The sequence below is a fragment of the Eschrichtius robustus genome, chromosome 3 (assembly GCF_028021215.1).
Source record: "Eschrichtius robustus isolate mEscRob2 chromosome 3, mEscRob2.pri, whole genome shotgun sequence".
Taxonomy (NCBI): Eukaryota; Metazoa; Chordata; class Mammalia; order Artiodactyla; family Eschrichtiidae; genus Eschrichtius; species Eschrichtius robustus.
Window position 1 is genome coordinate 92,568,737 of NC_090826.1, and position 17,762 is coordinate 92,586,498.

Here is a 17,762-nt window from a genome sequence, read left to right on the forward strand (position 1 = left end):
GTAGATAGATAGATGTGTATGTATATATACATGTAAGTATTTATCTGGTATATGTACATATATAGATATCACTGAAAGTTGGAGAGGGCATTGACATGACTGAGGCTCATACCTTCAAACTATCCCACACTCAGCTCGCAGAAATTGATAAATGTCACCCTTCGTGTTCCTACCAATGTATTGCTCCAGCAGCTTCTGCTCCAGGTAAGCAGGTCTTGGCTCTATCTTTATTCACCTGTATCTTCAGATCTGTGGGTAGTGATTTGCCCTGCAAACCCAGTTTTCTGAGGAGTCCAAGACAAGTCTTTAACTTTTTGTATTTTCAGCTCTTAATTTACTATAATAATGGAATAACAACTTCCAAGCTCCTTACGTGTTAGGGCTGCTACTTATTTACTAAGATTAGTGTTCTATTCTAAAATGCCACTCTGTTAGCAGAGTTCTTTGGGATTGAGTTAATATTTAAACTCAAACAGCACCAGTGTTACCTAGGTTTTGAAAAGGGTGCAGGTTAAGAAATAACACAGCATTCATTGTATCAGAACAAATGATATATCATGACTCAAGAAACAACTTTTGCCCCTCAATTTTTTCTTGAGCACAAGATGATCTGAATGTATGTGACTACCTCCGATCAGGGAAATCTAACTGAGGGAGTTATTTAAGCATATATACCTAGTCACACAATTCCCTCTGGTGCACGTAACTTGCTGTCACAGGATTCACTCAGCTCCCTCAGAAGTGCTACTAGCCCTCATTCTCTGAAACACCTGTATCTCATCAATACAAGTTATCCTTTACTCAGTCTTAATAATGACATTGGTACATAGTTTCAAATATACTTTCATGTGTCATGTATCTGGTATAGGTAAATCCTTAAAATATCTTGGATTTAATATTGAAAGGGGCTTTGACTAAAGAGCAAATCTGCAGACATTTTTGAAGCTAAGAAAGGGCAGAAAACCAACTCTAAACCATTTTCTTCCATACTATTTTATATTCCAAAGTTTTTCTTCTGAGAATGCTGTTTACTGCTTTGAAGATACAGGGCAATGGAGTAGCAACTTCAATCTACTGAGAGGAAAATACTTCAACCCAAGAGTCCCACTTCAGCCCAAGTTTTAAATCTATTAATATTTTTACTTTTTAAACTAAGATATTTCTTGCTTTTGTGGTCAGTAATTAGGGAATGTGCTATAACTATATTCTACTTTATTTTATCTACTGTATTCTTAAATAATAAAACCCAAATTCTCAGTTATTAAAATTAATTTGCATTCTTAATTTCCCTCTCTTGCTTTTAAAAAATTTGGTTTTCATCATTTTCTCTTATTAGTTTTCTTTAATTGGAAATGGGTTTTTATCTTCCTGTCTGTCTGAAAGTTTGTCACTTTTTAGTGACTTGTTGTTTTTATTTGCCAATTCATTGTATTTCATTATATTGTTGCAGTTTCCTAACAATTGTTGAGAGATGAAAAATTCTCCTTTTCCTCAGGCATCTAGAACAAAGAATGTAGGCAGTCAGTCCCCTGCTGAGAAACTGTAAGAAGTCTTCCTGATTTAAGATACATCTATATTATCCACCTTATGAGGCAGGAAAGATAGCACAACTCTTCTGCCCCGTCACAGGAGGTGATAGCTAATTTTGGACTTGGAAAATTTGGGGAGAGTTCACAGAACTTATTATTGGTTTAGAGGTGGGGTATGATATAAATAGTGGAATCAGTAATGATTGAACTGGTGGCAGTTCTCTCTCTTACAGCAGCATCCAATACAAACATGCATAACTTTCTGTTACCGAACCAAACTTGGGTCTGCTCGCCATCATGCAGTAAAGCCAAGCTACTGACGCCAGCTTATGGTGTAGGAAGTGCAGTGTTTATTGTAGGCACCATACAAGGAGGCCCAGTACCTCATGCTCTACAAAACCCAAACTACCCCATGGGTTTCAGGGAAGCATTTTTAAAGGCAAGGTGAGAGAGGGGAGCCAGAGGGTGTGTGATCAGCTCATGCACAATTCTCTTATTGGTTGATGGTGTGGTAACAGGGTGGTGTCCCAGGGTTTAACATTATCAATCTTCAGGCTCCAGCCAGTCTGGGGGCAACATGCTCATGGTCATCATGTAGTTAACTTCTTCCTTTTGGTGGGGGCTGTAGTATCTGTAAAACAACTTAGAAATGTGCATCAGATACTGTTATCTGTATACTTCAGGGAGGAGCTAAAGATTCTGTGACTGACACATAGCTGATTTACTGTTTAAATTGTTACCAGTTCTCCTGGCCCAGCTGCTTCTTTTGTCACTACATGTTCACATCCTTTCAATCATTAATTATTGAGCCAGGCTTTTGTGACTTAGGGGAGGCCTGGGAGACTACAGCTTTTCTACAACAAGAGGCAGGGAGAGGACATGGTGGGGAGGAGGTCTGTCACAGGAAGGCCCCATAGGGTCCTGCTTGGCTACATTTCTACTTTCATCCTCAGAGTGTAGTTATATCAACCATTGTTGTTATATCAGCATTCTGTTTTTACATTATTTTACTTGTGAAAATGTTTTTCCACAGATGAGCCATGTAGAATGGCATTTTGTTTCATAGAAAATATTTTTATTTCCCTGGAAATAATAAATTTCTCAATTTTGTTCATTTTTTATGTATTTAACACATTCTAAAAGTAATAAACTCTTATTATAAGGTAAAATTCCTCAAGTAACGTACTAATTCCATTTTTCTCTCCCCAACATCCTTCAGCATTCCTTTATCGTCTTTTCAGTCTGGGTATGTGCTTTCTAAGTCTGCTCTATATTATTTTAAATGACTGGGAAATTTTTTCTGTCATTTGGAGTTGTCTTTCTCCCCTTTCTTGAGTTGGACCTGTTTTTTCCAAAAACCCATGTCTTCCTAAATTACTTTTGTCTTCTTGAGTTACTTAGTTCCCTATTTTGTTGCAAAAAATCATTTTGTGGTTAAAATGAGTAAAAATGTACAGGAAGTAAGTTTTTGTGATCTTTGAGATCTTGTGGAATGAAAATATATTTCAACTATATATCTGCTCTGTTTAGTTTTTTCCTCTTAGTTATTTCTTTCTAATTGTTTTTGCCTAAACTTTTTTTGCTTGGAGTATTTATGAATTATATACTAATAAGCTGTTTGGAAACTCTCTGGGCATTGATGATCCTTACCATAGAAACTGATAGGTCAGTAAACTGGGTCTTTCATTGGAGAATCCACTAAAATTAGTATACAGTTGTCCTTTTCTCTTGGCCAAATTAGTTTCCTCAGAAAGAAATTATCACTCTTCTGCCTCCGAGAATGTAAACTTAGATTTTATTATTCTGAGAGAAATCTAAAAGAAAGAACTTAGAGGTGTCAAAGTCCACTGTGAAAATTTTCACTTAACCTACATGTTTTTAATAGGGCACCTCATTGTCATTCTCACCTGTAGTATTCATATTCTGGTATTTATTTTTTTGAGTATCAGAGAGTAAACTATTCCGCCAACATTTGGGAGGGACAATTGCTTGATGATAGGGCTGGAAGAAGGGCTCTGGGGGTTAACCTTCTCCTTAACAAGATATTTAATCAATGCTCCTTTTTTTAGATTTTAATATACAGATTTTAAAATTACCCAAATTTGCAATTCTTTGTACTTTTCAGAGTTTTCTGTAGAACATTGCTCTTTATTTCCACTGCGCTGACAGTTAATTTTTATTTAAAAATTTTTAAAAATCTGATTTGCTAAGTCATTTCATTTGTCTGTCTTCTTTATACTCTCCAAAGTTTTACTGACATTTACAGTGTGCTTTTACCTCCTTTCCCATTATCTTTCTATTTCTTTTTGTTTTAATTTGTTTGCTTTTGTTTTCTGTTTTTAATTTTAGAGCTATAACGTTAGAAATATTTTCACCCAGTTTGGTCTAACAATATATTATCTGCTCTTAGTTTGCAGAGTTGAATGAAGAACATGTAACAAAGAGAAAAATAATTTAAAGTATGCCCTTATATCTTTTATAATTAGAAAAGTATGCCTTATAAAAAGGACAATACAAGCTAAACAAAAAACCAAAAAGATATTTATGCCTACTTTGAAGTCTTCTCCAGATAAAATTTGAACCAAGAGTATTTAAGAGAGGTGAAAAATATATTTGGATCAAAAATAAAATGATATGATCTTTCAACTGAGTTTTGCACCTTGGGGAGTGGAGTTGCAGTTGCTTCTATCTTCACTCAAAATTTCCATTATGGAGCCCATTACTTTGTAGATTACTTTTTTTGGTATGATTTAACATACCTTATTACATTTCTTATTACATCCTAAGACTGATATGCTCTCTGAGGCTCCTCTAGACTTTGAATTTTAGAGGTATATGAACATTTTCAGATATCTCAGGCATAATTTTATTTTTTTTATATAACAAAAATATACACATTCATTTTTTCCCCATGGTACATACATTTTATTTGTAATCTGCTCAGTATACCCATACCACTGCTAGATAACAGGAGAAAAAAAAAGTATATATGTATTTCCATACAGAGGATGCAGTGAGGATGAGAAATCAAGATGCATTACAGAAAGCATAATAGAAAACCATAGGATGTGAATTATCCTCTGTTACTGCTTGGGGATGTTGTCTCACAATTGTCATTTAAAATAAGGTACAATGGGGTTCCCTTGGCTCTCTGCCCTGGAGATTGCATGAAGGGTTCCCTCAGCTCTCTAATCTCGGTTTAATTATTTGTTAATCCCATGGGTAACTCATTCTGCCAGGCGGCTTCCCTCCTCTTCTTCCCTGCTTACTACATGCTTTACCATTACTGTACTTATTTAGTTTAATATCTTCATAAATAGCAAAAATTTACCAAATTTTCCAAAGGCAATTTGGAACTTCAGTGACCTCTTTGGGAAACTTGAGGCCTTCCCAAACTGGCTCATCCAGGACTTGCCCCTTCCCATCACTTCCATTCCTTCTTCCTCCTTTTACTACCTTTGTTCTTCCCTGCAGCTCGCTTAAGTCCTTTGATCTGTCCCCCTTCAACGTCCCTGCCCGACTTTTCTCTTCCCACTCCAGTCCCTCAGCTTCCTATAGTCACTAGAGCTTTGGGCCTCCTGACTCTATTGGGGGACTCTCAGAGGCAACCACCTGAGGCTGAAAAAGCTAACTGGAAACAGACTGGCTATTTTATCCACTCAGATGTCTTTGGAGACACCCAGATGGCTGCTGGGTATCTCTTTGGTTCCTCTCCCCGTATTTATTCCACGACCTCCATAGGATTACACATCAGGTCAAAGAGAATGGTGGGAAACTCTAAGCCCTCATATTGAACAGATAACCTCAACTTGTTCCATCAGTCAGAATAATCCTGATTAATAATATAAAGTGGGGCAAAGACAAGGGCCAAAACTCTGTTATATAAACCAGGGAGTTTTGTATTTCTGCGTTTATGCATGACTCAACTAAAATTTTAGAATGAAAGCTATAAGATCTCTATATGTATCTGTCTGTATGTTTATGTATGTATGTATGTTATGAATATGCGATATTTTCCAAACTTCAGATGGCATTACCAAATTGTTCAAATATCCTGACAACTTTTGATATTTTGCCTTCCCCACATCTAATCCCAACTGATATCTTTTATACCCAAAATTGACTTTGGGGTTTCCCAGAGGGCCACTGGAAAATCACAAAGGATTTGTTCTTTCATGTTGTAGAAAGGGTGCTAAAAATAATTAGGTTTATTTAATATTATATAAATGATTATATAAATTGCATGGGAAGTGTTGTCAAAAAATACTTAGACTTCCCTAGATTAAAGTTGTTTGGGTAAAATGTTATTAATATAAATATTTCAAAAATTACTAAAAAAAATGAAATAAAATAAAATAAGGTGCAGTAAGGCATGGTGTGATCTCCTTGGTGGTTTGGCTTCGAGATAGGTTTTCTAAATACTCTAAGAGAAAAAAGTTACTGCAAAGAAACAAATAAGCAAAAAGAATGGGGAAGCATTTATTATTAACTTGTAAAAAGTGTCATTTGAAGATATATCACAATACAATGTGGTAATCATTATTCAGCTATGTTTAAGTCTGCATTGTTTAAGTTTATTTTACTTTGGCTGGAAACAACTTTAAAATGTATATACGGATCTAGCTTGACAGTATATTATTAATATGATTTTATAACCTTATAAAATTAAAAAATAGCTTAGTTAAAAATCAATTTGAAAGGAAAAGACTTGAAATATCTTTGTAGCCTTGTGAAAACAGACTTGATTTTATGTGTAAATATAAAAGAAGAAAGTAGAATAAGAGCTATAATAATATTATATGAGTGAGATTAAAGAATTGCACATCTGAACCAGAAAGAAAGAAGTCATAAGTGTTATGTAAGCAGAGTACTCCAAACACACACAACTATGAAATGTAAGTCTCCACAAAAGCCAAATATTTAGAGTCTTCTCTAAAGAGCATTTTGTTTTATCTTTTATTGGTAAAATGCATGCATTATTTAGAGGTAGCCATCACTTTTATTAACACTTCTTTGGTTAATTTTTTAATCCTAAAGATTAACTTAAAGTAAAATGTGTTAATTATATATTAGTAATAGTAATAATAGTGTATTGTACTTTAAGTTAATCTTTAGGATAAAAGTGTACAAGTAACGAATTAATGTGAGCTGTAATTATCAAACCTATAAATACCTTCTGGAATGGAAACAAAGCAGTTCTCACATTTTACATTCATGCGTGATTGGTCAAGGTGTGTTTTATTTTAAAATTTATTTTAACCTACAGTGCCATAATAATTAATACTTTTAATATAATAGATTTTTTTTTCCTATGTAATGTTTGTGAAGTCACTGGATTATTATTTGGGCGACCCAATATAATCAAATGAGTCCTGAAATGTGGAAGAGAGAGGCATAGAGTCAATGACAAAGAGTGATAGGATGTGAAAAAATCTCAGCTGGCCATTACTGTCTTTGAAGATAGAAGGGGACCATGAGCCAGGAAATGCGGGCAGTCTCCAGAAGTTGGAAAAGGGAAGAAAATTGCTTGTGCCCTAGAGCATCCAGAAAGGAACGCAGCCCTGAAAACATGTATTTCAGACTAGTGTGACCAACTTTCAAATTCTGACCTCTAAAACTGTAAGATAATAAATTTGTGCTCTTTTATGCCACTAACTTTGTAATAATTTGTTACAGGAGCAATGTGAAACCAATAAAAGAATAACAAAAAAATTCAAATAGTTTAACAGAAGGCACAAACGGTACAAATAGAAGACAAAACCCAAACATAATCAATGAAAAACTGCAAAAGTAGTCTAAATAACCCAAATAAAAGTGGTGCTTGTCACATTAAATAAAAAGTAAGACACAATTCTGTTTCCTCTAAGAAAAGCAATTTAAGTATAAGACTCCAATAGGTAAAAAGTAAAATAATAATAAGATATGTAGTACTAACACTAGTCAAAGAAAATTGGAATGACTATATTAAAATACCAGACTAAGAATATTTCAGAAAAAAGAATGTTATCAGGGTTAAGGAAAGTCATTTCTTAGAGTGTCAATTTATCAAACGTACATAATTTAAAATATCAACACAGATAATAAAAAGGTATTCAAAACACATGTAATAAACACATTCACAATTATAGTCAGAGATTTTAATACTACTCTTATAATTGGTAGAATATACAGAAAATCAGCAAGGATGTAGAAGATTTGAACATTATTAACCAACTAAATGGTAATTATAGAACACTCCACCCACAAAAAGTTGAATATACACAGAATATTTGCAGCGATAGGCCATATTCTGAGCAATAAAACAAGTCACAATAAATTTAAAAGGATTTGATTCATACAAGGTATGTCCTAGCAAAAGATATGATAGACAGGTTCACTTAATATTATGAAACATTGTTAGAAAAAAAAATTTAAATCGTAAATAAATGAGGAGAGGGTTGTGGCATTTTTCTTCATGTGTATCTTTAGATTCACACAATCCCTACCAAAAAATTAACTCAAAATGAATCATAGACCTAAATTTAACACCCTAAGATTATAAAACTTTTAGGAAAGAACATTTGTGATCTTGAATTAGGCAGATATTTCTTAGACATGACACCAAAAGCGTGATCTATAGAAGAAAAGTATGTTTAATTGGACTTAACCAAAATTAAAATGATCTGATCTTCAAACAGCCACAAGAGAGAGAAAATACTAGCCATAGATAAGGGAAAAAAATATTTGCAGAGTATATATCCAATAAAGGAATTGTATCCAGAATAAATATTTTTCAAAACCCAGTTGACTAGTTTCTAATTACTGCTGTATAAATTGCTACCAACTAAGTGGCTTAAAACAAAGCAAATTTACTTTCTTACAGTTCTAGAGGCAATAAATCTGAATTCAGTTTCATTGGGCTAAAGTCAAGGTGGTGGCAAGACTGTGGTCCTTTAGAAGACTCTAAGGGGAGAATCTGTTTCCTTACCTTTTCTAGTTTCTACAGGCTACCTAACATTCCTTGGCTCATGGCTCCTTATTCCATGGCTCCATATTCCTTGGCTCATGGTTCAAAGCCAGCAGCTTAATATCGTCTCTCTAATTTCTGCTACCGTCCTTACATCTTATATAAAAGGTTGTTCAGACACACTCTAAGGAGCATGTTTCCTTGACAGTGCATCTCCTAATTTTAACATCTTTTCCAATGAGGATAGGCTGATAATTTCCCAAATCTTGAAGTGCTGGTTCATTTTGCTTAACAGTTCTTCCTTTAATTCATCTTGTTCGTTTCCCATTTTACTATAAGTGGCAAGACGAAACCAGGTCCCACCAACTTGTTGTTTGGAAATTTCCTCAGCTAAATTTCAGAGTTCAACATTTACAAGTTTTGCTTTCTACATAAGTACAGGACACACTTCAGCTGAGAATTCTGCCACTATATAATAAGGATTCTCTTTTTGCTAGTTTCTAATAACATGTTCCTCATATCCATCTGAACCCTCCCCAAGAGTCCCTTTCACATCTGTATTTTTACCAATCTTCTGTTAAAGATGATTTTTGTATTAAGCCCATGTGTGTTTTCTCTGGTATGTTCCTCATTCTTTCTGAACCCTCACCAGAAGCACCTTTCATGTACATATTTCTACAGCAGTCTGTTTATGATCATTTAGATATTATCTAAAATAATATAGTTTTTCTCTACCATGCTCGTCACTTATTTCTGAGTTCTCTTTAGTAGAGGCATTAACATCCATATATTTACTCACAGTCTATTCAAAGCAATCTAGGCCTTTTCTATCAGGATCCCCCAAATTCATCCAGCCTCTGCCCACTGCCTAACCTCAAAGCCCTTTCCGTGTTTTTATGTATTTGTTACAGAAGCATCACACCCCCATGCCATAATCTGTCATTAGTCTCCTGTTAGTGCTATAACAAATCGCCACAAACTTATTGGCTTAAAACAAATAAATATATTATAATACAGTTCTGGAGGCCTGAAATCTGAAATCAGTATTACTGAAATAAAATCAAGATGTCAGCAGGGCTGTTCCCTACTGGAGTTTCTAGGAAAGAATTCCTTGGCTCAAAGTCCCTTCCTCCATCTCTAAAGCCAGCAGCATAAAATCTTCTCTGACCTCTGATTTTGTCTTTTACATCTCCTTTCTCCTTCTGAATCTCCTGCCTCTTTTAAGGACCCTCGTGTTTATGTTAGGCCCACCCAGATAATCCAGAATAATTTCCCCATCTCAGGATCTTTAATTAAATAATTTCTTCAGTGTTGCTTTTACTATGTAAGTAAACATATTCATAGGTTCTGGAGATTATGATGTGGACATATTTTGGAAACTATTATTCAGCTGAGCACAGTCAGTAATAAGGAAATAGCCAACCCAGTGAAAGAGTGAGAAAAATACTTGGACATTTCAAATGATGCCAAATAAACACATAGAGAGATTATTGACATCATTCATCACTGGGAAATGCAAACTAATACCATAATGATACACTGCATACCTCTTAGAGTATTCAACAACTGACCATAACTAACCCTAAGTGTTGCTGAGGACTTGCAACTCTCCTTCACTGCTGAAGGGAAGGCAAAATAGTACAACCCCAATGGAAAACAAGATGGCAAATTCTTAACATTGAATCATCTACGTACTACATTATTCAAGTCGTTCCACCCCTAGATATTTTCACAAGAGAAATGGAAGTATACAGCCATAAATGACATGTACAGCTTATTTTGTAATAGTCAAGACTGGAACCAACTCAAATATCTAATGTATAATCAGTTTCTGGAATGTTCACTCATGGAATACTATTCAGCAGTAAATAGGAATTAATTATTGATATATGCTATACAATGGACAGATGTTAATGTAATTATACTGACTGAAAGAAGACCAAAAAAGAGTGCCTAATCTATGATGCCATTTATCTAAAATTCTGGAAGATACAAACTAATCTATAGTGACAAGAAAGGAAATCAGTTTTTGCCTGTGGTTGTGGTAGAGATGGGGTTTGTGAAAAGGAGCAAGAGAGATTACAAAGGGACATAAAGAAACTTCTGGAGCATGATGACTATAGTTAATAATATTGTATGGAAAACTGGAAATTTGCTAAGAGAGTAGATTTCAAGTGCTCTCATCACAAAAAATAACTGAGTGAGGAGAGGAGATGATATGTTAATTAGCTGGACCATAGTAATCATTTTGTTATGTATACGTATATCAAATCACCATCTTTACACCTTATATGTACACATTTTTTATTTAAAAAAAGAAACTTTTGGAGATGATGAATGTATTCATTAATTTGATTTTGGTGATGGTTCCCTGGGTATATGTATATGCCCAAACTTACCAAAGTGTACACTTTAGATATGTTCAGTTTATTGTGTGCAAATTACACCTCTATAAAATTCTTAAATACTTAATAATAAAAATAACCTTTGTATATAGAAAGGCACCACTAAAGGTGAGAAAATAAACACCACACAATGAAAAGAGATATTTGCAATACATTTTTCTATCACAAAATCTTCTTTTAAATGTCACAGAATATTTTTTAAAATACTGACAATAAACAATATTGATGAGTATTCCTATTGTGGTTATGTAGGCACTTTTGTCTTATGCTGCAGGAGTACAAATTTGTAAAACTTTAGTCCAAAGCAGTTTATCAAAATATATGTATATTTTAAAGCATAAATATGTGCATACTCTTTGATCACAAAAGTATACCTCTAAGATTTTACCATAAGTATATTCAAACAAGGATCTTGGATATGTGTAAATGAATTTCATTGCAGCATTTTTATAAATAGGTAAAAAACTGGAAAACTAATTGTCCATGGTAGAGAACTGCTAAAGTCTATTATGGCAACTTCAAACAAGAGAGTTTGGAATCAATGGTAATTTAGATATTTTAAAAAGAAAGATATTTAAGATAAAACATTTTATTTTTGCTTATATATATAGAATATGTGTGTGTGTTATATATACACACACACATTAAAAAACCCCTTACTCTGTGATAACTAATCTTACTAGTGAGTCATGATTAATACTGTGAAAGTAAGTATACATTTGTTCCAAATAAAAAGCTTTTTAGAATAAACAATCAATGAAATCACCCAAACCAAAAATCCACCATTACATAATAGCCTTTTGAATTAATGGGAGAGAGTAAGCCTGTGGAATGAAGACAGTCCCTTTTCCTTCATCTATTCAATAGCTCGATATTAGGACTTTAGAAAATTCATTTACATTAAAGAAATAAACTTACACTACAAATCATACTTTTTTTTTTTACAATTCAGTATATCTTAAAGAAGGAGAATATCTGAGTTCAAGGAAAGAGAAAGGCACAGGAACATCATGACATAAATTAACTTGCTGCCATTATTTTCCATTTCTTAAAAATTTTTAAATGTCATTTATTTTTATAATGGCTTAATCATTTCCAGCACATTCATTTAAGACAATAGCATTTAACCTGTTTCTGTTAAATGGAAACCACTGTGGTAACTGACACAAGTAGACAAGGCTCGTACTAAATGAAATTAGAGGAATTTCCTCTTTATTATAGATTTTGGAAGATCAAAAGGGTTAAGCTTTTTATTTTATAGATTTTTGATGTATGAAAGTTTGTGACAGTAAAAGGATAAAGATAATGTGTTATCCTTACCCACCACAGAATACTATGATTTACAAAAGATATAAATCCAATACTTTCATGCTAGTGGGGACTCTGTACTCTATTTTGCAATCTCAAAATTTTTTCACACATAAAGTATTTTTTGATTAAAACAAAATCTTGTCATGTGTCTGTAAATGAATATTACCCACATGTAATTTAGCTTGTAATAACATTTCCTAAAAGTACCACTTGGAAAATATTAGAAGCATATATAGTTCTTAAATAGTCAAAAATATAATTGGACTTTCCTTGTCTTTCTCTTAAATCTGTATACACAAACACTGTCAGCTTACAATTTATGGCATTCAGGAAATACCTTAGAAATCACTAGTATCCCAATCAAGTACAATTAATATATTTAAAACCTATTTATTTTTACGTTAAAATTATTACTGTTTGTACTTGGGCTTAATCTAATTTCAATAGCCCATGTTTTTGAATAGTAATTGTGCTAAAAATTGATTCCAATATGGGATCATTTAAAAATATTTATTCCATAATGTAGTGATTTAAAGTAATAATATTATGTGTGAGAAATATGGAAGTATAAGCTCCAATTATTCAAAATCCAAGATATCTACCTTCTCTAGTCTAATAAAATCAGTTAAATCTATAGAAGTGAGTGTTGTGTTGTTTTTGTTTTTCTGAGAATCTTCAAGATTCAGATTGTGGAGGCATTGAAGACGTGTAAGGTTTGGAAATCTGCCTAAGGGGATTGGTATTCTGTAATGGTCATCTGGATTTGGGAAACAGAATTAAATAGATAAAAGCTTTGAAAGGTAAGGTTCTGATACCCTACTACTAGGTTTTATTAGTATAGTGTGGTAGAAATGGTGAGGGCAGATTTCAGCTCATGCAGTTTAGAGGAAAGAAGTCTGATAAATTGATCTCTTTCCCAACAGCTGAATGGACTAATTCAAAAAAACCCTGAAATATCAGTATACTACAGCCACAGTTTTTGGTTTAGGTAACAAGATGGGCTACTGATTTGGAGGTATTACCAAGTTTTATTTTGTTTTTTGTTTTCTTTTTTTCTAACTAATTGGTTTACATTGTTTTTTGAAATTTATTTTCAATTTACTATTGTAATTAAAAATTAGGAATATCTAATTATATGCAAAGCCAAATACACACTGGACTATTACTACATTGGTATTTTTAAATAATAATATAATCAATATTTTAATGAGTATTTACATATTTTGAGTAATGTTCTTTTTACTACAGAAACCTTGGAAATACACAAACTTCCCTTATTCTTACTACAGCCAAGCAGAATTAATAACTTTAAGTGGATTATTATAGAAAAATGGTTTATGGGGAGATTACACCTGGTTGCTTAAATATATTGATAAATGATATTAGCTGGCACATTGTCTTTCTTATAGATTGAACATAATTTACATTCAGAAATTTATAGGGAGAGGATGTATGCCTAATTATATAAATGTAAAAAAATAATTTAGTTGTACATTTTTCTTTTTTTCAGTTTTATATATATATATTTTTCAGATACTTTTTTGTTATAGGTTATTAAATCCTTGTTGCTTATCTACTTTATGTATGGTATTGGATTGGCCAGAAGGTTCGTTTGGTTTTTTCTGTAAGATGGCTCCAATAGCACTTAGTTGTCTTTAACTTCATTCTAAACAGTTTTGTTAAATTGTATGTGACAGCTGTCATATCAGCGTGCATTTATTTATTTATATGTTTTTTAAATTAATTAATTAATTTATTTATTTTGGGCTGTGTTAGGTCTTTGTTGCTGTGCGGGCTTTCTCTAGTTGCAGTGAGATGGGGCTACTCTTCGTTGCAGTGCGCGGGCCTCTCATTGCGGTGGCTTCTCTTTTGGAGCACGGGCTCCAGGCTCACAGGCTTCAGTAGTTGTGGCTCATGGGCTCCAGAGCGCAGGCTCAGTAGTTGTGGCACACGGGCCTAGGTGCTCTGTGGCATGTGGGATCTTCCCGGACCAGGGCTCGAACCCGTGTCCCCTGCATTGGCAGGCGGATTCCTAACCACTGAACGCTGAGGGCTGAGGGAAGCCCTCAGCGTGCATTTAAAAAAAGACTTATCAAAACCGGTGAATTTTTGTGTAGCCATTTTAATACTGAAGATGGAAGAAAAAAAGCAACATTTTTGGCATATTATGCTTTATTATTCCAAGAAAGGTAAAAACACAACCAAAACGCAAAAAAAGATTTGTGCAGTGTATGGAGAAGGTGCTGTGACTGATGAATGTGTCAAAGTGGTTTGCGAAGTTTTGTGCTGTTGATTTCTCTCTGGACGATGCTCCACGGTTGTGTAGGCCAGTTGAAGTTGATAGCGATCAAATCGAGACATTAATTGAGAACAATCAACATTATACCACGTGGGAGGTAGCCGACATACTCAAAATATCCATGTCAAGCATTGAAAATCATTTGCACCCTCTTGGTTACGTTAATCGCTTTGATGTTTGGGTTCCACATAAGTTAAGCCAAAAAAACCTTCTTGATTGTATTTCCGCATGTGATTCTCTACTTAAATGTAACGAAAACATTTCATTTTAAAACAAATTGTGATGGGCAATGAAAAGTAGATACTGTACAATAATGTGGAACAGAAGGGATCGTGGGGCAAGTGAAATGAACCACTACGGACCACACCAAAGGCCGGTCTTCATCCAAAGAAGGTGATGTTTTGTATGTGATAGGATTGGAAGGGAGTCCTCTATTATGAGCTCCTTCCCGAAAATGGAACGATTAATTCCAACAAGTACTGCTCCCAGTTAGACCAACTGAAAGCGGCACTCGATGAAAAGCATCCAGAATTAGTCAACAGAAAACGCATAATCTTCCATCAGGATACCGGAAGACCGCATGTTTCTTTGATGACCAGGCAAAACTGTTACAGCATGTCTGGGAAATTCTGATTCATCCACCATATTCCCCAGACATTGCACCTTCGGATTTCCATTTCTTTAGGTCTTTACAAAATTCTCTTAATAAAAAAAATTTCAATTCCCTGGAAGACTGTAATAGGCACCTAGAACAGTTCTTTGCTCAAAAAGATAAAAAGTTTTGGGAAGATGGAATTATGAAGTTGTCTGAAAAATGGCAGAAGGTAATGGGAAAAAAGAGTGAATACGTTGTTCAATAAAGTTCTTGGCAAAAATGAAAAATGTGTCTTTTATTTTTACTTAAAAGCCGAAGGCACTTTTTGACCAACCCAATAGATGGTATCTGTTAATTCCATACTCATGATTTACCTCTCCGTTCCCCTTTGGTAACTGTAAGTTTTTTTCTATGTCTGTGAGTCTGTTTCTGTTTTGTATATAGATTCATTTGTGTTATTTCTTAGATTTCACACATAAGTGATATCGTATAATACTTGTCATTCTCTGATTTACTTCATTTTAGTATGATAATCTCTAGGTCCATCTATGTTGCTAGAAATGGCAATATTTCATTCTTTTTTATGCCACAGTAATATTCCATTGTGTGTATATATATATATATATATATATATATATATATACATATACATATATATATATATATATACACACACACACCACATCGTCTTAAACCAATCTTCTGTTGATGGGCACTCAGGTTGTTTCCATGTCTTGTATTATAAATAATACTGCTGTGAACATTGGAGTGCATGTATCTTTTGAATTAGAGTTTTCATCTTTTCCAGATATATGCCCAGGAGTGGGATTGCTGGATCCTATGGTATTTCTATTTTTAGTTTTATAAGGAACCTCATATAGTTTTCCAAATTGGTTGCACCAATTTACATTACCTCCAACGGTGTGTGAGGATTCTGTTTTCTCCACATCCTCTCCAGCATTTATTATTTGTAGACTTTTGATGACAGCCATTCTGACTGGTGTGAGGTGATACCTCATTGTGGTTTTGATTTCATTTCTCTAATAGTTAGCAATGTTGGGCATCTTTTCACATGTCTATTGACCATCTCTACGTCTTCTTTGGGGAAGTGTCTGTTTAGGTCTTCTGCTCATTTTTTTGATTGGTTTGATTTTTTTTTCTTTTTTTATTATAGGATTGTATGAGCTGTTTGTATCTTTTGGGTATTAACCCCTTGTCAGTCGCATCATTTGCAAATGTTTTCTCCCAGTGTTGTCTTTTTGCTTTGTTGATGGTTTACTTTGCTGTGCAAAAGCTTTTAAGTTTTGTTAGGTCCCATATATTTATTTTTGCTTTTATTTCCTTTTCCTTGGAAGGCTGATCAAGAAAATATTGCTACGATTTATGTCTGAAAATGTTTTGCCTATGTTCTTTTCTAAGAGTTTTATGGTGTCATGTCTTATATTTAGGTCTTTAACCCATTTTGAGTTTATTTTTATATATGGTCAGGAAGTGTTCTAATTGGTTTACATGTAGCTGTCCAACACCACTTATTGAAAAGACTGTCTTTTCTCCACTGTATATTCTTGCCTCCTTTGTCGTAGATTAATTGAACATAGGTTCGTGAGTTTATTTCTCGGCTTTCTATTCCATTCCATTGATCTGTATATCTGTTTTTGTGCCAGTACCATGCTGTTTTGATTACTGTAGCTTTGTAGTATTATCTGAAGTCTGGAAGGGTTATGCCTCCAGCTTTGCTCTTTTTCCTCAGGATTTCTTTGGCAATTCTGGGTCTTTTGTGGTTCCATATAAATTTGGGGTTTATTTGTTCTAGTTCTGTGAAAAGTATCATGGGTATTTTGAAAGGGATTGCATTAAATCTGTAGATTGCTTTGGGTAGTTTGGCCGTTTTAGCAATATTAATTCTTCCAATTCAAGAGTGTGGTATATCCTTACATTTCTCTGGATCATATTTAATTTCCTTAATTAATGCTTTATAGTTTTCTGTGTAGAGGTTTTTCACCTCCTTGGTTAAGATTATTCCAGGTATTTTTTTTTTTTAAAGCAATTTTCAACAGGATTTTTTACTTTCTGTTTCTGATATTTTATTGTTAGTGTAAAGAAATACAACAGATTTCTGTATGTTAATCTTGTAATCTGCTACCTTGCTGAATTTATCAGTTTCTAATAGTGTTTGTGTGGTGTCTTTAGGGTTCTCTATATAGAGTATCATGCCATCTGCGAATAATGACAGTTTTACCTCTTCCCTTCCAATTTGGATACCTTTTGTTTCTTTTTCTTGTCTGATTGCTGTGGCTAGGACTTCCAATATTATGTTGAATAGAAGTGATGAGAGTGGACATCCTCTTCTCTCTATCTTCTCCTTCTGGAATCCCTATTATGTGTAGTTCGGCACGCTTTATATTATCCCATAGATCTCGTATGTTGCTCTTACTTTTTTTCATGTTTCTTTCTGTCTGCTCTTCTGATTGGGTGATTTCCATTATTCTGTCTTCCAGATCACTTATTCATTCTTCTGCATTATTTAGTCTGGTATTCATTGCTTCTGGATTGGTTTTTATCCTGGCAATTGAGTTGTATAATTTTGATTGGTTCCTCTCTATAGTTTCTAGTTCCTCGCTACAGTGATCTGCATTTCTATTGGTAATCTTTCTTTATTCCTTTAGCATTTTTCTTA